Genomic DNA, 22,819 nt, shown 5'->3' on the forward strand with positions numbered 1-22,819 from the left:
GGCATAGGGTTTCATTGTGAAACATACACAAAATGCTCTTGTATAAGCTGTAGAATGGAATGATTTTTTTTTTTTTTTTTTTTTTTAGTTTTTTTTGAGACAGAATGGAATGATTCTTAATGTAGTAGGTAGGGTTTTGTCTCTAGAGAAGGAGTTGAGTTTTCTCTCATTTGGTAGTTACAATACAGGATCCAACTTGAGCTGGGCTGTACCACCCCTAAGTTCTTCCCTAGGGTTTTAAGTTCCCCTCCCTCCCCACCTCCCTTGGTACGTGTAATTGGGCTTCCTGGGGCTTGCTAGATTGTAGGAATTGGTGGCAAATTCCTTTACCTGCTGAACCATCTGGATTCTACATGAACTCTTCAGTGGCTGTCTTTACCAGTCAGTATTTGAAGGACATCTCAAGTCCTGCCTCCCTGTTAGATTTTGTTGTTTATTTTAGAAATGTAAGTTTTATTTATTGTGTATGTGTGTGTGTGTGTGTGTGTGTGGGTGTGTGTGTTCCACGTTATGCACATGAAAGTAAGAGGACACCTTTGGAGATTTAGTTCCTTCCAGCATGTGGGGTCTGGGCATTGAATTTAGCTCATCTTTACCTACTGAGCCATCTCACAGGCCCCTTCACTATTTTTTAAAAATTTAATTTCTTTTTTTTCTTCAGATGAAGCCTTGTTGAGTTTTTCCAAGTTGGCCTTCAGCTTGGTGATTTAACCGAGGCTGGGCTAGAGATTTCAGTCTGAATCCGAGTGCTGGCATTACAGACATGTACAGACTATGGTCAGCTGCTGCTCGGTCCAGCCTTTTACTTTTCCCCATTCAGTGTTGGGAAGTTCTGCCTGCTTTATAGAGCATATTTTTTTGTGCTGTGTTGGAAATGGTGAGCCAGTGAGTTGCACAACTGATACTGTGGAGTTTTACTATAATTAAACATACCTTTTTTAATCTTTCTAGATGCTAATAGTTAAAAAAATTTACATTTTAACAGTACAAATATATATGTAATACAATAATGGAATAATGGAAATAGTAGCTGCTTATAATGAAGTAATATCTAACCTTTGTGAGGAACACTTTATTTTCCACTTTATTGAGAAAGCGGGTTACAACCTAACAATGTGGTCTGACTCACCATAGTTTGGGTTGGATTGTAATCAGGAAAGTGCAAAGTAGAAACTATAAGGAACCAACTTACTTCAATCAAACTGAAAAACATTAAAAAGTCTGATAATGCCATATGCCAATGAAATAGTTGAAACTACGATAAAAAATTCTTGGGGGCTGGAGAGATGGCTCAGCAGTTAAGTGCACTGGCTGCTTTCCCAGAGGGCCCACATTCTGTTCCCACCCACATGGCAGCTCACAATTGTTTGTAACTCCAGTTTTAGGGGATGTGCCACCCTCTTCTGTCTTCTGTTGAGTACTGTACACATGTGACACACTGACACACACAGGCAGAACAATTACAAATAATTAGATCTCTTAAAAAATTTTTTTTTTTTTGAGCCAGGGTCTTACTATGTAGTTCAGGCTGGCAATACACTCTGTAACTGAAGGTGGCTTAATAATAACCCATTATCTTCTTGCTTCAGCCTCCTGTGAACTGGTGCTACAGGCATGTATCACCATGGCCTTACATTACCACTTCTGGTTAGAGTTTAAATTGGTAATAGTGAATATATGAAGTTTTTTTTTTTCCTAATTATTACATTGGAAGTACATCTGCTTTAAACCTTTATAGTCTAGATGAGGGAAATTATTTTTTGGTTTTTGACGTTTTGATTTCTTTTTTCAAAGACCTAGTCGTTCTCTTATGTAGTTCTGGTTATTCTAGAACTCAATATGTAGACCAGGCTGACTCCAAACTCAAGAGATCTGCTTGTTTCTGCCTCCCAGGTGCTGGGCCTAAAGGTGTGCACCAGACACCATGCCTGGCTTTAAAATGTCTTATTATTTAACTTAGATTTGGTTTATGTGTGTTGTGCCTTTGTGGAAGTCTGTGCACCATGAGTGTACAGTGCCCACAGAAGAGAGCTTAGGATCCTCTGGAACTGGAGTTACAGATGCTTGTAAGACCCACGTGAGTGCTGGGAATGGAAGTGGGTCCTCTGGAAAAGGCAGTCAGCGCTCATAACCACTGCGCTATCTCTCTGCCCCCAATAAGGGAAATTCTTGTTTATGAAGATAAGTGAACAAAATATCTATAATACTTTCATTTGCAGCAGCCAAACTTCAGAAAATGTTTCCCTTCAATGACACTTTAGAACAGATAAATACATGTGCTTTTCAAAAGTTAAAAAGCCAACTTGTTAAAATAATTTTTCCCTCTCCTAATACTTTGTTAGATGTTCTAGAATCTTTTTCATCTTTCTTTGTAGGCCTTTTATAAAGCTTTTGTGATAGGTGGTTTTTTTTTTTTTTTAAATTAGGATGATGGCCTCAAAAAATTAGGAATTATTCCTGTTTACTGAAGGGGATAGTATCATATTGGTTTTGTTTTGTTTTGTTTTTTGGAATAACAACTCCTGGACCTGGACTTCTCTCTATGTAAAGTAGTTTATTTTAAGACAGCGTCTTATTCTGTAGCACAGGCTGGCCTTTAACTCCCTGCATATCTCAGACTGGTCTCAAACTTGGAATCTTCCTGTCTCAGCCTTCTGAGTTAGACTTGGTTGTGGAAAGATATTTGGGAGACAAATTAAAATAGTTTCTTAAAACAGTGTATTTTTATATCATTAGTGTGTTCTTTTAATTTTGACCAGTCTAATGGTTCAGTTTATCTTTCCAAAGCAACCTCACAATTTTTTTTTTTTTTGTCTTTTTCTATTGCATTTGTGTGCCACTTAGTTTTTTTTGTCAGGTTGACATAGACTCTGTCACCTGGGGAGAGGGAACCTCAGTTGAAGAATTGCCTCTATCAGGTGGGCATGTTGGCATATTTGTGGGGCATTTTATGGAATAGTGATTGATGGGGCCATCGGGGCAGGTGGTCCTGAACAAATCATGGGGAGCAAGCCAGTAAGCATTGCTCTTTTGTTGGGTTTCTGCTTCAAGCTTCTAATTTGAGTTCTGCTTTGGCTTTCCCCAATAATGGACTATAACCTATAAGCTAAAATAAACCCTTTCTTCCTTTAAATTGCTTTTGGTCATTGTCTGATCATAGCAATAAAGTACCCAGTGAGGACAATTGATTCCTTGATTCTTTATGATCCTCCCCCCCTTCTTTAGTCTTGTATGCAGATCCAAAGAACATCAATCTTAAAAAGTGAATAAATGATACTCTAGATGAAATGATAGGGATAGTTTTCTGAAAATAAATAATTTTAGCTCATGTAGAGCTAGGCATCGGTAAAACTAATAAGGATGATCAGAGGGTGAGTGGAAAGATAAAAGTCAGTAAGCAGTGTTTCCTGCTACATTAAACACAGTTTAGAAATGGGAGCCCTTTTTCTTTAGATAGGTACAGCATCAAGGCAAGACACAGTAGTGCTCCCTGCTGCCCAGGTTTTGAGACTGTCTGTCTAGTCATGTAACTTTGGCTGGTCTAGATTGCCATATTTAGACCAAACTGGTCTTGAATTGTACTGTACTACAGTCTACCAGTGCTGGGATCACTGGTGTGCACTATCATGCCTAGCCACATTGTAATAATTTTTTTACCTTTAATACATTTGATGGCTTCCTTCAAGATTATTTATGAATCTTAGGCTTTGTATGTATAATTCTGTAAATAAAAGGAGTAGGAGTAAATCTTTACCCAGAGTACCAAATTTTATAAATTTCCTCTAAGACTTAGTTTGTAGATCAAATATGATAGCTGACTGTTTTTTTCTTCTTTAAAAAATGGATGTAGAAAACAAAGTTGTGGTTATCTGGTTTCATTTTAAGTTACTAATATTTAAGATTTTTTTTGTTGCTGCCTGGCTAACATATTTTTATAAAGTAGAAATACTATATATTTCATAAATATATAGACAGTATGGTGTAAAATAGTGCAAGACTGCCAGGCAGTGGTGGCACACGCCTTTAATCCCAGCACTTTGGAGGCAGACGCAGGTGGATTTCTGAGTTCGAGGCCAGCCTGGTCTACAGAGTGAGATCCAGGACAGCCAGGGCTACACAGAGAAACCCTGTCTTGAAAAACCAAAAAAAAAAAAAAACCAAAAAACCAAAAAAAAACCAAGTGCAAGATCTCTGTCTTTGGGTTTTACTGATGTGAATAGACATCATGACCAAGACAAATCTTTTTTATTTTATTTTATTATTTTGTTTGATATTTTCTTTATTTACATTTCAAATGTTACCCCCCTTTCCTGGTTTCCCCTCCGAAAACCCCCTCTCCCCTTCCCCCTGCTCACCAACCCACCCACTCATGCTTCCTGGACCTGGCATTCCCCTATACTGGGACATAGAACCTTCACAGGACCAAGGGCCTCCCATTGATGACCAACTAGGCCATCCTCTGCTACATATGCAGCTAGAGCCATGAGTCCCACCATGTGTTTTCTTTGGTTGGTGTCCCTGGGAGCTCTAGGGGTACTGGTTAGTTCATATTGTTGTTCCACCTGTGGGACTGCAAACCCCTTCAGTTCCTTGGATACTTTCTCTAGCTCCTACATTGGAGACTGTGTGCTCCGTCCAAAGCTGTGAGCATCTACTTCTGTATTTGTCAGGCATTGGCAGAGCTTCTCAGGAGACAGCTATATCAGGCTCCTCTCAGCAAGCTCTTGTTGGCATCCACAACAGTGTCTGGATGTCTGGGTTTGGCCAAGACAACTCTTATAAGGACAACATTTAATTAGGGCTGGCTTACAGTTTCAGAGGTTCAGTCCATTATCACCAAGGCAGGAGCATGGCAGGGCCCAGGAGGGCATGGTGTAGGAGGAGCTGAGAGTTCTACAGCTTGTTCAAAGACAAACAAGAAGACTGTCTTCCACATGGCTAGGAGGAGAGTCTCAAAGCCCACTCCCACAGTGACACACTTCCTCCAACAAGGCTACACCTACTCCAACAAGGGCACACCTCCTAATGGTGCCACTCCCTGGGCCATGCATACTCTAACCACCACACCTGAGATCTGATTAAAAAGTAAAAACAAAAACTTATTTTTTAAAAAATCTGGGCATTGAAGACCAGACCTTTTTGCATGAGTGCTCATGACTGAGTTTCACCCTAGCTTGAGATCTGATTTTTAACTACATCTGTATCTTTAGCTAGCTCTATGTTTTTGAATCATTTCTTCTTTGGGCATCGGCTTATTTCTGATTAGTTTTTTGGACAAGATGGCATTATTTTTTATTTAATTCTTTTTTTTAAGATTTATTTATTTATTATATGTAAGTACACTGTGGCTGTCTTCAGACACACCAAAAGAGGGAGTCAGATCTTGTTACGGATGGTTGTGAGCCACCATGTGGTTGCTGGGATTTGAACTAAGGACCTTTGGAAGAGCAGTCGGGTGCTCTTACCTGCTGAGCCATCTAACTAGCCCCAAGATGGCATTCTTATTAAATCCCTTTGAAATAATCATAAAATAAATTCTAAATTAGGAAATGAAGCTTTTTGGATGTCTTTAGTTTTCAAAGGCCTAATTGTGACATTGCTCTATACATTTTCCAGCTGCTTATTGGAATAACTCACATTCTCATATATCTGAAAATTGCATAGAAGAAATACGGTTTTTCCACTTAAAAAGATTTATTTTCACGTGTGTGTGTATAATATAACGCACAGGTTGAGTGCAGGTGCCTCAGGAGGCCATCGATGTTGGAGCCTCTAGAGGTGGAGTTAATAGGTGGGTGTGAGCTGCCTGACATGGTAAAGTGAAAGACTGTGGCTTCATTCCCAACCTAATGTGCATTATGTCAGAGAAACATATACACTGGCACAAGTTTGTGTTTGTAATGTAGTGATAATTATATTTCATGGTATCAGTCACAAAGAATTGAATGGACAGCTTGCTCTAGACTACATAGGAAACAAAAAAAATCTATTTTTTTTTTCATATTAGATACGGCTGTAAAATTTGCTTTCTTTACTGGCTTTATTTAGCTGTTAAGTAAAACAGAAACCTAAGCTCTCTGTTACTTATTAAGGTTATTAAAATTAAGCACATTGTATTTAGAGCTTTTTTTCCTTAGCACTTTGTAAAATATGAGGGGAGAAGATAGCATCATCTCATTAGGCATTTGAACCAAAGCCCTGATTTTGTGAATGTGCTGTCAAGGATACTTACTAACCATAGCGTAAAGAATCCAAAAGAATGTACATAACAGAACATCTGTGTTTATATGTCTGAGTGATGGTGTATGTGTGTTTACATGTGTGTGTGTGTGTGTCTGCACTTGTGTGGGTTTGTGCATGTATGTTTGAAGGCCTGATACAGACAAGAGTGTCTTAATTGCTCTCCACTTTATTTATTGAGACAGGTTCTCTCTCTGAACCTGGAGCTTCTAATTCCAGCTAGTCTAGTTAGCTAGCTTTGACTCCATTGTTCCTGCCTCCTGAATGTTGTGACTACAAATTGCTACCACACCTGCCTGGTATTTACATGAATTTTAGGGTTGTGAACTTCCAGTCCTTGTGCTTACATGGAAAGCCATTTCCCCAACCCTAAAGTTCCACTTTGAGAATTATTTTGTTCAGGCCAAGTGGTGATAAAAGGAGTTTTTTTTTTTTGTTTTTTTTTTTTTAAGAGCAAGGACATCCTTTCCAAATATCTATTATAGGCATTGTGCTTGGGCCTTTAAACACATAGCCATTATTTTTAGACTATTGTGTCAAGTGATTTAAATAGATTATATGTTACTTAGTTTGTATATCACCATTCAGAGAACTAGTTTACAGGTGGGTGCTTCATTAAGCTCTTCCTTTTTCTTTTCTCCCCTCTATTTCAAGAGGGGAGTGATAAATCTAGGTGGGAATGAGATGATGGTGAAGCTGAGGTTATCACTGATGCAAACTCAGCTCTCACTTAAGAGTTTTCCACGTTATAGATTTGTTTATTTAACTTAAGCTATATACTGGAAAGTCAGGCTGACAAATCACATACTGTGATTCCTCCTGGGGAATAAATGAGGTATTGTGATGATAATAAGGAAAGTCATATATGAGAATGAGAAGTTAAGTAGAGATAGTCACAGAACCGAAGCAAGAAGAACAGAGGCACAGGAAAGAACAAAGACCAAATTCTGTAGCAAAAACAATGTGGTATGCCAGGAATTAGGAGAAATCTGTAGTTATGGCGGGGAGAACACACAGAAAGGATGTAATGGTATCATATGAGGTTGGTGTGGTAGAATTTAGATTGGGTAAGGTGTATTTGAAATAGGTCTTTGAGTTTGAATTTTGTTGTAAAAATCAAAAGCTGTGGGAGAGTTTTAAGCAGAGGAATACTTAAAAATATTTCTGGAGTCTGAGGCTACACAATATTTGCTTAGCATGCCTGGACCCTAGGTTTGATCTCTTGCACTAGCACAGACAATAATAACAAACCATCCAAACAAAAACAAGAAAAATAAAAATTCTCCTCATTTTCTTGATTTTGCTTCCTAGAGCACAATTAGTAATGTCTGCAGATAATATTGGTGAATAAAGCTTGATGAGATGGTGTGTGTTACTGACATCAGAGGGTAGAGATCAGTGATGTTACTAAAGATTTTTAATAGCTGGAATAGTTTCCTGTAATAGTTGATTGCTCAAAAATAGCTATAAAGCTAAGGTTGAGAATCCTTGTTTTACTCCTGTGTGAATATTGCAGTAGGCAAGGAGATGGAATGTGAACAGAGAAAAAGTAGGTCGGCTGTTAAGTAATCTGGTGGTAGCTACAGTGCCATGGACAATCGTGATGATGACAAGAGCTGTTGTAAGAGTTGTGGAGATAGGTCTGTTAATAGAGAGGTATTGACAGAATACAGTAAAAACAATGAAAGGGAAGAAAGGTTTAGGTCAGTTCATGATTTTAGAGATTAGTCTGTTCTGGTGGAGTGGTGGGCAGGGAGAAATGAATGCTTGTATATCTTGACTTTTGCGCCCCTCCCCCCATTTACATCCCCTTTCCCATTTATGCCATAGTATTGCTCATATTCTAGGCTTGTCCTTCCCCTTTAGGGTTATCATCTCTGGAAACATCCTGACAGGCTGGTCTAAATGTTGACTTTACAAATGGAAGTGACATTTCTTTCTGAGTGGGTTGACAGTTGAGATTAACCATCACAAGAAGTGTTTCTGGCTAATAGTTAATGGTAGTGCTATCCTATAATGACACACTAAAGGAAATAACTGGAATGGGGGGTTCTGACTTCTAAACAGTTATTTATTTTTGTGTGTTTGTGTATGAGGGTGTGTACTACGTAAGGTGCTTGTGTGGAGGTCAGGGCTACCTCAGATTCTTAACCTTCCATTTTGCTTGAGTCAGGGATTCTCTTCTTGTTTGCTATTGTACCATATACTCCAGCAGGTTGGTGGCCCATGAGCTGTGGAGGAGTGTGAGTGTTATGTCTCTCTTCTTCCAATTTAACTAGAAGTGCAAGGTGTGTGTGTGTGTGTGTGTGTATGTGTATACATGTATCTATGTATGCACTACTGTGTGACATTTTAAACTTGGTTTCCATGAATCTGAACTCAGGTTATCATACTTACATGGCAAATGCTTTCAGCCATTGAGCCATCTTCCCAGCCCTGTTCTGATCTTATTTTACTGAATATGAGTTGCTATTAATAGATAAGAAAGAAAATAAACTTTTGTAGTCTACAGTTTGTCACATTGGCCACTTGGTGCTTATAGATATTTCACCTGTTTATGTTGTAGTTTTTTTCTTTGTACTGCTTTATCATCTAATAGGATACTCTTTTGTATGTATTTCTAACAAACTATCAGAGTTTCTACATTTGGCTTTTTTCATAATCCCATAAATCACTTACTGCTTTTCAAAAAACTCATGCATGTTAGGCTGTTTAATTTTAAATTTGGTTTTTGTCTTAGTCAGGGTTCCTATTCCTGCACAAACATCATGACCAAGAAGCAAGTTGGGGAGGAAAGGGTTTATTCGGCTTACACTTCCATGCTGCTGTTCATCACCAAAGGAAGTCAGGACTGGAACTCAAGCAGGTCAGGAAGCAGGAGCTGATGCAGAGACCATGGAGGGATGTTCTTTACTGGCTTGCTTCCCCTGGCTTGCTCAGCCTGCTCTCTTATAGAACCCAAGACTACCAGCCTAGAGATGGTCCCACCCACAAGGGGCCTTTCCCCCTTGATCACTAATTGAGAAAATGCCTTACAGCTGGATCTCATGGAGGCATTTCCTCAACTGAAGCTCCTTTCTCTGTGATAACTCCAGCTGTGTCAAGTTGACACAAAAATAGCCAGTACAGTTTTCTTAGGGCTTCTTTCAGTATTTTTTTAATAGATGTTCTGTTTTTTCTGCTTCCGAATTTTTGAGCATTTCTGCCTATTGCAGTCTATTTTGGTTCCTTTTCTATTTGGCTTATTACTACTATTATATATATATATATATATATGTATATATATATATATGTTTTGGTTTTCTTTCTTTCTTCTTCTTTTTTTTTTTTTTAAGACAGGTTTTCTCTGTGTAATCCTGGCTGTCCTGGAACTCTTTCTTTCTATAGACCAGGCTAGCCACAAACTCACAGAGATCTGCCTGCCTTTGCCTCCCAGATTCTGGGATCAAAGGCCTGTGCTACTACCTCCTGTCCATGTGTTTTGTTATTTATTAGTTTTTTTTTTTTTGTAAAGATTGCTTATATGAGTGAAGAGAATACTGGCTTACCTAGGGGTGGAAATGTAAACTTCCTTCATCTTTATCATTTAACCTATCCTGCATACTTATTCTGCTTAAGATAAAAATGAATGGATTTTTATTCTGGTGACTTGGACTGTAATCCAGATTAGTATTTTGATTAGCAGTATGTTCTATTGTACATCACTTTGACCTCACTGCTTCTCTTGTATTGGGAATAAGTATGTCTGTCCTCTTCATTCAAGGACGTTGGCTAGTAGATGACTAGCTAATAAAACAATGTTCTGTAAGCACTAATATGGTCTCTTTTCTTTTGGGAATACATCGGTGTATGCAGATTTCTCAGCATTTATTCAGTTAGTAAAACAGGAAGTTTTTAGAGGTGTGCAGTGAGGCAGAAAGTGTCTCTAGGGAAGACTGTCAGTTCTTAATATGAAGAACACTGATAAACTGCTTGCCAGAATTGTTTCTCAGAATTGATAAGCATAGAAATTAAATTATAACTTACACCTAGATATCTAAGGCCTAGATGACTAAAGTCTGGAGTGTATAATAGGGTGTCAGTTTACTGATTTACATTGAGAAAGTAACTTACACATGGACTGCTTGTGCTCAACCAGTAAGTGCCTTTGTTGTTGGTTTTTGGTATAGAGACCTATCTATATCAAAAGCAGATTATAATCTGAAGATTGATTGGTAAACCTGGAATGGTCTCACAGCAATGTCAAATTATTATATCCCAAGTACATTGACAAATCTATCTGCACAGCAGCAGATCTGGGTCAGGGCATTCTCCAGGGACAGTGGGGGAGATACAATGCTAAGTTTATTTAAGCACCCCTCCTCATTCATTTGATTTGGTTTTAGCTTCAAATAGTCAGAAATAAGATCTCCACCCTGGTTCTCATGTTACTTTTTTTGGATTTTGTATATTTACTTACTCCATTCTAGAGCTCATTTATCCTTTTATGTTTGGTTCCTCACATTTTTACTTTTCAGTGTTGACTTCAATTTTAAAAGAGCCTTTACTATGTGTCCTGTGTACTGCTTCATATGTGGATTCAGTTTATTCTTGTAGAGTTGAGAGAGATAAATTATTCCCAGTACTTCTAGTACATCTTTGCTTTGGAAATAGTCGGTAGTCCTGATCTTTCTTACCTCTTGCCTTTCTTTTTGAGAAATACTGAGGTATACTTTAGGTAGTGTACAATTATCTTGCTCTAAGTTTATAGCTTAGTGATTCTTAGTTTAATAATTTAGAAAATTACGAACACCACCACTATCTAATTTTAAATGGAAAATTTTATCATCCATGAAAGAAAAGTCTAGGGTCATCTGTAGTCAGTTCTAATTTCTGCTCCTACTCCCAAACAAATACTAGTCTGTTCCTACATAGTTGCTTGGCCTTTTTCATAATAATTGACATCATATAGTCTTTCTTTTTGTCCTTTTTCATTTAATATGTTTGAAGATTATTCATATTATACTGTTTAATTACTTTTTGGAGATAGGGATATAAATATGTGTGTGTGTATATACATCTATGTATGTATGTATGTATATATATTTAACCCCCCCCCCCCCCCCCAAGATGGTTTCTCTGTGTAGCCCTGGCTGTCCTGGAACTCACTCTGTGGACCAGGCTGGCCTCAAACTTAGAAATCCGCCTGCCTCTGTCTCCCAAGTGCTGGGGTTAAAGGTGTGTGCCACCACTGCCCAGCTCAGTATTTTTTATTGTTAGGAGTATTTTATTTTGTTAATTTATATATCAACTGTTGGACATTTGGTCTCCTCCTCCACCCCTACCCCATTTTTCTCTCTCCCCATTTCTCTTCTCTCATTCTTCTTCCTCCCTACTCTTTCCTGACTTTTCCTTAGCTGGGTTTTGCTGTACAGTACAGGTTGGCCTTGAACTTGCAATTATTTTTCTGTTTTGCTATTTGAGTGCTATAATTTCAGGTATGTGCCCGTATGTCAAGTTTTAGATTTCCAAGTTCTCTATTTCGTTCTCTGAACCTTCGTTACTGAGACTTGGTGTAGTCATGTTTTGTTCTCTTTTTAGTACTTTATAACTTTTGGATGGTGTTTAAGTGAAATTGTTTAATTAATTTACTTTTGGGATTATTTTTTCTATAATGAAATTCAATAGTTTTTTTTTGTTTTTTTTTTTTTTTTTTTTTTTTTGGTCTTGTATCCTGTAGCTATTTCCAATTTGATTATTCACTTATTGTCATTTTTTTCTTGCTTTATTTTTGTGAATTCTTTGGAATCATATCTTCAACAAGTAGAGGTAAACATCTTCCTGTTCACAGTTGTATGTTAAGAATTTCCACTATGCTGCCAAGTAGCATTATTGAAAACAGTGCCAGTGTTTTACTGATTTTTAGAAAAGAGGTTTTAGTTGTTTACTGTTGAATAGGATTTTTTTGTTTTATTTTTGAGACATGGTCTCAACTATATTGTCCTAGTTGGCCTAGAACTTTCTGTGTAGACCAGGCCTCAAACTTATACAGAGATCTGCTTGCCTCTTCTTCCCTAGTGCTGGGATCAAAGGCAGGCATCCACTAACTATTGTTACTGTTGGCTTTCTGTGCCTCCTTATCAAAAAAAAAAAAAGTGTTAACTTGCCCAAATGCTTTTTCATGCTTGCCTATTGAGTTGATCATGTCGCATCTCCATTCAGTTAATGTGGTATTGATACTCTTACTGTTTTTGCATTTCTAGGATACTTTTATGTGGTCTTGGTATACAGTTTATTTTGAGACAGGGTCTTACTCTGTAACCTTGGCTGACTTACATGGAATTTGCTTTATTTATTTAGACTATCTTGACCTCCATTTGAAATAGTCTTCTTTCCTCTGCTTATTGAGTGCTGGGATTATAGTAATGTGTCTCCATGCCCAGCATGTAATTTTTTAATGTGCATGTGTTCTTGGTTTGTTTATATTTCCTTGAGTTTTTGCTTTCATATTCAAGGAGTATTAGTCTTTAGTTTTCTTGTGGTTTCTTATCTGTCCTTAGTATTTGGATCATGGCTGCTGTCATCAAGTGTGTTATTATTTCCTCTTCTAATTTTTCTCCTTTAACCGCAAAAGTTATTTACTGTTAAAGTTAAGAAATATAGGACTGGGGAGATAGCTCAGTGGTTAAGAGCATTGACTATTCTTCCAGAGGTCCTGAGTTCAATTCCCAGCAACCACATGGTGGCTCACAACCATCTGTAATGGGGATCCGATGTCCTCTTCTGGTGTGTCTGAAGACAGCTACAGTGTATTCACAAACATAAAATAAATAAATAAATTAAGAAAAAAACATTTTTTGTTTTTTGTTTTGAATCTGACTCTCAACATGTAACAGCTGACTGGCCTCAAATTTTACTTTTCTATTGCTGTGAAGAACACCATGACCATGGCAATTTATAGAAGAAAGCATTTAATTGGAGGCTTGCTTACGGTTTCAGAGCATGAGTCTGTGACTATTATGACAGGGAGTATGGCAGTAGGCAGGCAAGTATGGCACTGGAACAGTTCCTGAAAGTTGAAATCCTAAGACATAATCATGAGGTAAAGAAAGAAAAAGGTAACAGGGAACAGTGAGGGCTTATGAATCCCAAACTTCAGTGACACACATCGTCCCCCTCCGCAATCCTTCCCTAACAGTTCTACCACTTGTAGCACAGCTTTGAACTATATGACCCTATGGGGCCATTCCCATTCAAACCACCATACTTACTGTATAGACAAGACTAGCCTTGGTCTTATAATGATCCTTCTATTACTCCTTCCTAAGTGCTGGGATTATGAGTTCAGCCACCATGCCTGGTTGAATTCTCTAATTTCTCAAAGAGTTTGAGTAGTATTGAGTGGAATATGTGTTAGATGTTTGATGAAATTTACTAGTAAAGTTCTTTGGTCTTTAACTTATTTTGGGGAGTTGGGAAGAAGCTTTTTATTACTAATTTATTATCTTGCCATAGGTCTGTTTTTAATCTTAAGGTAGCTATAGCAGAGCTGGGCAGTGGTGGTGCACGCCTTTAATCCCAGCACTTGGGAGGCAGAGGCAGGCAGATTTCTGAGTTTGAGGCCAGCCTGGTCTACAGAGTGAGTTCCAGTACAGCCAGGACTATACAGAGAAACCCTGTCTCGAAAAACCAAACCAACCAACCAACCAACCAAACAAACAAACAAAAAAAGTTAACTATGGCAGTTTCTTTTATTTATTTATTTTTTCTTTTCATTTAGATGTTCCAATTTTTGTTTGTTTGTTTGTTTTTTGTTCTTGTTTTTTGAGACAGGGTTTCTCTGTATAGCCCTGGCTGTCCTGGAACTCACTTTGTGGACCAGGCTGGCCTTGAACTCAGAAATTCTCCTGCCTCTGCCTCCTGAGTGCTGGGATTAAAGGCGTGCACCACCACGCCCGGCCTAGATGTTCCAATTTTTTGAATGTAAGGTTGTCCATATCATTTATTCTTTGACCAATTGCTTATTTAGGGTTAGGTTTATTATGTGAATTTTTCACTTTTTCTTCTGTTGTTGACCTAATTTGATTATGTTGTGGTTGAAGAGAATTCATTATAAATTCTAACCTGGTTAAGTTTATTGAGAATTGTTCCCCAAGTATGGTGTATCCTGATGAATTTTAATTTTATTGGAGAAGAATGCATGTTTATTGATATTGAGTAATATATTCTGGATGTGTGTGCCAAGTCTAAGTTGTGTATAGTGTTGTTCCAGAACTTCTGTTTCTTTCTTTCTATGTAGTTCAGAATTTTTTCCCTTATTGAAAGAGGTTGTGAAGTGTCCAAATATAGAAGTCGGTATTTCTCTTTTCAGTTCTCTAGTTACTTGGTATATAATTTTATAATTGTTAAATATTGATGAATTAACTCTTTGACCCACATGCATTGTACTTTGGCCTTTGCAATGAATTTTGGTTAAAAGTATATTTTGTCTGCTATTAATATGAGGGCTTTAGCTTTTTTTATTAGTTTGCACTGATCTTTCCCATCCTTTCATTTTGAAACTATTTGTGATTATTGTCTTAAAAGAAATCAGTTCTACTGATCTGTCTTTTATGAATTTAGCTGTTTACATTTAAAGTGAGTAGTAATAAGGAAGCATGCCAGTCAGTTTACTTTGTGTGCAGTTACTGACTTCTGTTGTTTCTGTAGTCAGCCATTGGCCTGTCCATTCTTTGAGTGTTTGGTTCCTACAATGAAAAATGTATTTTGTGTCTCACATGTGTTTAGAAGCTGCGGAGGATGCCATTTAACTTTAGCACAGTAGGGTGGAAAGAGCAGTCAGTGTGTGTGAGGATGTGCACAGAATGATTCATTGGACATACCAGAACACATGGTGCAGATTTTTGGGTAACGTTCTTACCGTACACAATTGTAAACTAGCCATACCAGGGATATGATCTGTTCCCTTAGATTCCTGCTGCTTAGCTGGTGAATGAAGGATGACAGCTACGCACCAAAGGTAAGCAATAGTTTTCTTCATTAAGGCCTTTTATGGACATTGCATGTGTCTGGCTGGACATTAGAGTTCTGGAATATAGTGGTAAATTTCTCCCTTATACATGGAGGGTATATTCTTATATCCTTAAGTAGATGCTTGAAACCCAGGAATAGTAGTGATACATATTCTTGTAATAAAAGTTTATTTTTAAAATTAGGTGTAATAAGAGATTAACCATAATAATTAATATCAAATTGGTTAATTTGAACTGAGTATAGATTAGCGATAGGTACTTAGCATGTGTAGGCACTGGTTTAATCACTGTTTCAGTGTTGTATTGCTGTGAAGAGACACCATGACCATGGCAACTCTTAATTGGGTGCTTGCTTACAGTTTGAGGCTTAGTCTATTATGGAAGAGAACATGGTGGGTCACAGGCAGGCATTTGTTGAAGTAGTTGAGAGTTTTACACCGTGATCTTGGGCAGTAGGCACAGAGACAGGCAGCCAGGCAAGCAGAGGGGTGGTGGTGGTTGTGGTGAGGGGAGACACAGGGTCACAGAGACACAGAGAGACATTGGGCCTGTCGTTTCTTTCAAAGCCTCAAAGCCCATCTCTATGGACACATCTCCTCTAACAAAGCCACACCTTCTAATCTTTCTCTGACAGCTCAGCTACTGGGGATAAGCATGCAAATATATGATGGCTCATGGGCCAGTCTCAGACTACTACTAATCCCAGTCATTATTGAGTAAAATCCGACTGCTTGTCTGTTCTCTTTCAAAGTATCTTAGCACACTCTTTTTTTTTTTCTTTTTTTAAAGTGAAACACATAAATGTGGCTAGCTTTTCTTTAGCATATCTAGTTTTAGTGTGTGATTCTTTTGAGACAGAGTTTTTACTCTGTATCTCAGGTAGCCCTTGACCTTGTAATTCTACCATGTCTCATTTCCAGGTGCTAAATTACAGGTGTGTGTCACCATGCCTGTTCTTTAGTAAATCTGAATTGCCATGACCTTGTACTTACAGGGCTATTACTAAATAAAATGTACTACTTGAACAAAGCACTGCAGTCATTTTTGATAACCCAGCATTTTTGATGCTGCTAAGTGACTATTTTACAGTGAATTTGCTGGACAACGGAATCATTCACATCTTAGGTGAAATGGACTGGGATAGTATCAGATTGCAACATACAATTCAGAGTGGTATAAAACTTAGAAAACTTTTATTTTTGGAATTTCCTATTTAATGTTTTTGCACCGTAATTGACTGAAGTTGAAAATAGTAGAACCTCAATAAAAGGGGACCATGGAGTTGGTACCAGTAACTTTATTGCTCTATGATTGTTCAGTAAAGGAATTTTTCTTGGAGCTTGTCACTGTTCTGTTCTATAACATCTCTGAACAATTTCTTCCCCTAAGATCTACAAATGAAACTTAACCTTCACATTATAACTCTTTATGATTTTATAATCTAACAGACTTTATTTGAAATTTTAGTGATACAAAGAAGGGATTTGTAATGTGGTTTTCCCAAAGTCATAATAGCTACTGCCTTTTGTCCAGTGACTGTTAAATTACAAAAACACTGAAGATACATTATCTGAAGACTTAGGTAAAATTGACATTATTTTTATGTTTTTAGTTGAGCAAATTGATGTTAGAGATATACTTATACCCAGTGAGTATACTATTTAAGTAGCAAAGCTAAGAAACAAAACCAGTTCTTTCTGGTTCTTTATATGTTAGTACTTTTAGTTACACGATACAGACATTTAGGATCTTTCTGAAAAGGCAGAATAAGCTTTTCTTATTCTTTAGACAATATTTTCCTATGATAAGTTAGTGTGTAATTATTTTCATTGAAGTAAAGCCTCTCTCCTATTCTCTCTCCTTCCTTCCTATGCTCAGAATTGAACTTAGGTCCTTGAGCATGCTAAGCAAACATGAGGTTCTTTTTCAAAAATAAAATATAGAGCCAGGCGTGTTGATATATTTCTTTAATCTCCTTACTCAGTAGGCAAAGGCAAGTGGATTTCTGTGAATTCCAGAACAACCAGAGCTACATAATCCAGACTTTGTCTCAAAACGAAAACCAACCAATCAAGAGGATAGAATGTGTAGTGTGTCAGCTGGTATTTATTTGTTTGGTCTGTCTTTCTCTTTCTCTCTTTCTCTCTTTCTCTCTTTCTCTCTTTCTCTTTCTCTTCCTCTTTTCCTCCTCCTCCTTTCCTCCTCCTCCTTTTCCCCTTCCCCCCCCCCCCCCCCCCCAAAGGGTCTTGGCAGTATAGTTGAAGCTGGCTTTGAACTTGGAATCCTTTGCCTTAGCCTTCTGAGCTCTGGTATTAGGGTTAAATTTTAGTTAAGAATCACTGTGTTGGAGTGACCTGGGAAGAGAGAACCTCAATTGAGGAATTGCCTTCATTAGAGTGGCTTATGGGTATGTCTTTGGTGATATTTTTTTTATTAGACATTTTCTTTATATACATTTCAAATGCTATTCCGAAAGTTCCCTATACCCTTCCCACCCGCCCTGCTCCCCTACCCACCCACTCCCACTTCTTGGCCCTGGCATTCCCTTGTACTGGGGCATATAAAGTTTGTAATACCAAGGGGCCTCTCTTCCCAGTGATGGCCGACTAGGCCATCTTCTGCTACATATGCAGCTAGAGATATGAGCTCTGGGGGTACTGGTTAGTTCATATTGTTGTTCCACCTATAGGGTTGCAGACACCTTGAGCTCCTTGGATGCTTTCTCTAGCTTCTCCATTGGGGGCCCTGTGTTCCATCTTATAGATGACTGTAAGCATCCACTTCTGTATTTGCCAGGCACTGGCAAAGCCTCATACGAGACAGCTATACCAAGGTCCCTTCAGCAAAATCTTTCTGGCATATGCAATAGTGTCTGAGTTTGGTGGTTGATTATGGGATGGATCCCCGGGTGGGGTAGTCTCTGGATAGTCCATCCTTTTGTGTTAGCTCCAAACTTTGTCTCTGTAATTCCTTTCATGGTTATTTTGTTCCCTATTCTAAGGAGGAATGAAGTATCCACACGTTTTTCTTCCCTCTTCTTGATTTTCTTGTGTTTTGCAAATTGTATCTTGGGTATTCTAAGTTTCTGGGCTAATATCCACTTAACAGTGAATGCATATCTAATGACTTCTTTTGTGACTGGGTTACCTCACTAAGGATGATATCCTCCAGATACATCCATTTGTCCAAGAATTTCATAAATTCATTGTTTTTAATAGCTGAGTAGTACTCCATTGTGTAAATGTACCACATTTTCTGTATCCATTCCTCTGTTGAGGGACATCTGGGTTCTTTCCAGCTTCTGGCCATTATAAATAAGGCTGCTATGAACATACTGGAGCATGTGTCCTTATTACAAGTTGGAACATCTGGGTATATGCCCAGGAGAGGTATTGCTGGATCTTCTGGTAGTACTATGTCCAGTTTTCTGAGGAACCGCCAGACTGATTTCCAGAGTGGTTGTACAAGCTTGCAATTCCACCAACAATGGAGGAGTGTTCCTCTTTCTCCACATCTTCGCCAGCATCTGCTGCCACCTGAGTTTTTGATCTTAGCCATTCTGACTGGTGTGAGGTGGAATCTCAGGTTGTTTTGATTTGCATTTCCCTGATGATTAAGGATGTTGAACATTTTTTCAGGTGCCTCTCAGCCATTCTGTATTCCTCAGTTGAGAATTCTTTGTTTAGCTCTGTACTCCATTTTTTAATGGGGTTATTTAAATTTCTGGAGTCCAGCTTCTTGAGCTCTTTGTATATATTGGATATTAGTCCCCTGGTAACATTTTTTAAATTGTTCTTTGACATAGGAGGCCCCACTGTGGGTGGTGCTACCCTTAGGCAGGTGGGCTTGGACTGTTAAAAAAAAGTAGCTAACAAGCCAGTAAGCAGAGTCCCCCTTCCATGGTCTCTGCTCCAGGTCCCTCTCTTGAATTCCTGCCTTTACTACCCTGGATGACGTAAGCCTCTCTAAGGTGCTTTTTTTTGATCAGTGTTTTATCACAGCAACAGAAAGCAAAGCATGTAAAAAAATCCGTTTTACACAAAGAGAACATAATTGTAATATTATCTGGATAAATTACTCATTCCTAAATTGAAGAGAATATTTCAGATTTTCTAAAGATTCACTAACACAAGTTCGGGAATGTTATGTGCGCCTAAACTATTTGTGATAATACTTATATCCTTCTAACTTGTGTAGCCAGAATGGGTTTCTGATATGTTAATTCTGTATACTCATTTAATATGGCTAAGAAAACTTGAGTGAGCCTGAAAGGTTAAGTGCTTCTAGTTATTCATAGACTAAGGTTAGAAACCAGCTAGTTATCCTTTTTCTTCAGTGCTTTCTGGCTCAACAACAGGATTAGAGGATAGCATAAGCATTCTGAAGTCAGTTTTTGCAGAACCTGCTCTCTGCAAAGCTTTCTGGACAGAGAAGAAGTTACTTGAGTATACCAAAATGAGGAACTAGAAGGACTGACATATAATGGGAGTCTAGAAGAACACACAGCACAACAGGGAAAAGATGGCTTCTTTTCTATAGCAGGGTAACTTTGAATATCTAACGTGAATTTTTAAGCATTTAAAGGCAAGACAAAGAATGAAGGATGTAATATGGCAACAGACAGGATATTTAAAAATGTGTATGTGCCAATTTGATAGGCTTTTTTGTGTGTGTGTGTTTGGGTTTTTTTTTTTTGTTGTTGTTGTTCTTTTTTTTTTTTTNCGAGACAGGGTTTCTCTGTATAGCTCTGGCTGTCCTGGAACTCACTCTGTAGACCAGGCTGGCCTCGAACTCAGAAATCNGCCTGCCTCTGCCTCCCAAGTGCTGGGATTAANGGNGCGCGCCACCACCGCCCTGCTTTGATAGGCTTTTTAAGGCAGGTTTATTTTTGTATTTTAGGATGCATCAAGCCTGTTTGCAATTATTTTCTTAGTGGTTCCTCTGAAAATTTTGTAGGAGACTTAAGGATTATTAATTACAGGTTGTAGTGATCAATTTGTCTTTTATTTTAGTGATTTTTCAACGTAATGATTAAGATTATATTATATCAGTATTCAGCTAATGGTTTTCAGATCCTAAGTATCCATTTATGACTCCCTCTAATCATCTGCTTGTGGACGTTGTACATCGTGGTGCGCACTAGGCTCCGCACCACGATGTACAACGTCCACAAGCAGATAAAGCAGAGCAAGATAAAATCATTGAGCACCTGATGGCAATTTTTTTTTTTTTTTTTTTTTTTTGGTTTTTTGAGACAGGGTTTCTCTGTATAGCTCTGGCTGTCCTGGAACTCACTCTGTAGACCAGGCTGGCCTCGAACTCAGAAATCTGCCTGCCTCTGCCTCCCAAGTGCTGGGATTAATGGTGCGCGCCACCACCGCCCTGCTTTGATAGGCTTTTTAAGGCAGGTTTATTTTTGTATTTTAGGATGCATCAAGCCTGTTTGCAATTATTTTCTTAGTGGTTCCTCTGAAAATTTTGTAGGAGACTTAAGGATTATTAATTACAGGTTGTAGTGATCAATTTGTCTTTTATTTTAGTGATTTTTCAACGTAATGATTAAGATTATATTATATCAGTATTCAGCTAATGGTTTTCAGATCCTAAGTATCCATTTATGACTCCCTCTAGTTAACTGCACGTTTGTGGACTTAGGACACAAAGGAAGATAATTTCAGGAAAATTTCTCAGGTAATTCTTTTTTACTTTGTACCCTTTTCCCATTTCCCAAAAGAGGCCTCAAAAGAAAAAAGAAAAAAAAATCAAACTAAAATACTCTACCAAGGGAAAGTTATTTGTCAAGAGTTAGGTAATCAAGAAAGCTTTGGTAATGAATTTAAAGTGACTTTAACAACTGAAGTTAAGGGAGGCCGGCATAGCTCTAGTCATGGAGCAAGTGCTTGGCATGATCAAGGCACTGGATTTGGCTCTAAACATTCCCCACTCTAATCACCTTCAAGTAAATTGATGCATTTGGTAGGAGAAAAGATACAAAATAATTTTTCTCAGGGGAGGATGGAGGTGGTAAAAATGGAAGTAGGTTATGTTTATAAAAAAGGTGAAATTTATAACGTAAAATTTGTGTAGTGAGTGAATTATAATACTAAAATGGTGGCTTTTTAAAGTAAATATTATAAATAAAGAAGTATTCAAACGTGAGTGCTTGAGACGATATCCTAGTTAATCTGTGAACAAATGAGGCAAAAAAAATCTACCTTAGAAGTTTCATTTTGACTTGGAGAGGAGGATACAACTTAAAATAATTTTATATAAGTAAGCAAATTAAATGATAGGTGTAAAGTACTCTTGTAAAATAAAGCAGAGCAAGATAAAATCATTGAGCACCTGATGGCAATTTTTTTTTTTTTTTTTTTTTTTTGTTTTTTGAGACAGGGTTTCTCTGTGCAGTCCTGGCTGATCCTGATCCTGGAACTCACTCTGTAGACTAGGCTGGCCTCGAACTCAGAAATCCACCTGCCTCTGCCTCCCGAGTGCTGGGATTAAAGGTGTGTGCCACCAGGTCCGGCTTCCTGATGGCAATTTTAAATAGAGATTGAGAATGAGAATTCCCTTTCATAAAGCTATAATTATTGTTAATGGTTTCTTATATGTACACATGATTTAAAACAAAAGTATTTTTTGTTAAGTAATTTTCCCCGACCCTGCCTCCCCAAAGGATATGCCTAAATCTTTATTCCTGGAAGTTGCGAATGGGACTTTGGATAATTTCTGCATATTTTAATTAAGGATTTCAGGTGAGGTCAGTTTGGATTAGGATGAAGTCTCAATACAATGAATGATAAGTCACTTTAGAAGAGACTATAGGACATGCAGAACATTTTGACAAGCAGCGATTAAAGTTATACAGGCCATAAGCCAGTTAGCATACCTCAAACAGGTAAGGATTCTCTTTTTAAGGCTGTTGGGAAAATAAGGCTATGCTCCCACTTTGATTTTAGACTTTTGACCTTCAGAGTTGTGAGACCAATTTGGTTCTTGTTTGTTTGTTTTGTTGTGTTTTTTTTTGTTTTTTTTTAACTTCATAAAGTCCCATAGAAGGCATTGAGCTTGCTGTATAGCCAAGTATGATTTTGAATTTCAACATGTACAACCACTGGCTTATATATTGTGGGAATTAATTCCTACATGCTAGGCATACTATCAGTTGAACTATAGTCCCAACCCAAATTCTTTTAACTCAGCAAATTTGTATCTGTTGGTTATAGCAGCACAAGAAAACTAATGCAGGCTCATATTATATATATTATTTTGTACCTTTCAGATTTTTACTGTGAGAATCTTTTTACTGGTATGAATAGACCTTTTCTTTATTTAAAGATTTACTTATTTTAAGTATGTGTTTGCCTACATGTATGTATGTATGTATGTATGTACACCATGTACATGCAGTGTCCAAGGAATTGAGAGGAGGGTGTCAGGTTGGTTTTCTGGAACTGGATTATAGGCAGTCTTGAGTCACTGTGTGGGTGTTTGGAACTAAACCTGGGTCCTTTGCAAGAACAGCAAGTGTTCTTAACCATTGAGCCATCTCTCTAGTCCCAAGTTTT

At 37.9% G+C, this 22,819-nt stretch overlaps 1 protein-coding gene across 4 annotated transcripts in view; it reads left to right on the forward strand.

The window, feature by feature from the left end:
• The window catches only part of Stag1 (stromal antigen 1), a 315,222-nt gene that overhangs the window by 3,465 nt on the left and 288,938 nt on the right, over nt 1-22,819 (forward strand). Inside the window, exons 1-2 of one of the 4 annotated variants that reach the window (XM_029481814.1) lie at nt 14,983-15,238; nt 20,883-20,942. The exons of 2 other annotated variants lie outside the window; for them this stretch is intronic. The gene's annotated coding sequence lies outside the window, so the exon portion shown is untranslated. Of the gene's footprint in view, nt 1-14,982; nt 15,239-20,882; nt 20,943-22,819 lie in introns of those variants that run through there. One more of the 4 variants, XM_029481813.1, reaches the window with a different exon arrangement.

Source organism: Mus caroli, chromosome 9 (assembly GCF_900094665.2).
Source record: "Mus caroli chromosome 9, CAROLI_EIJ_v1.1, whole genome shotgun sequence".
Classification (NCBI taxonomy): domain Eukaryota; kingdom Metazoa; phylum Chordata; class Mammalia; order Rodentia; family Muridae; genus Mus; species Mus caroli.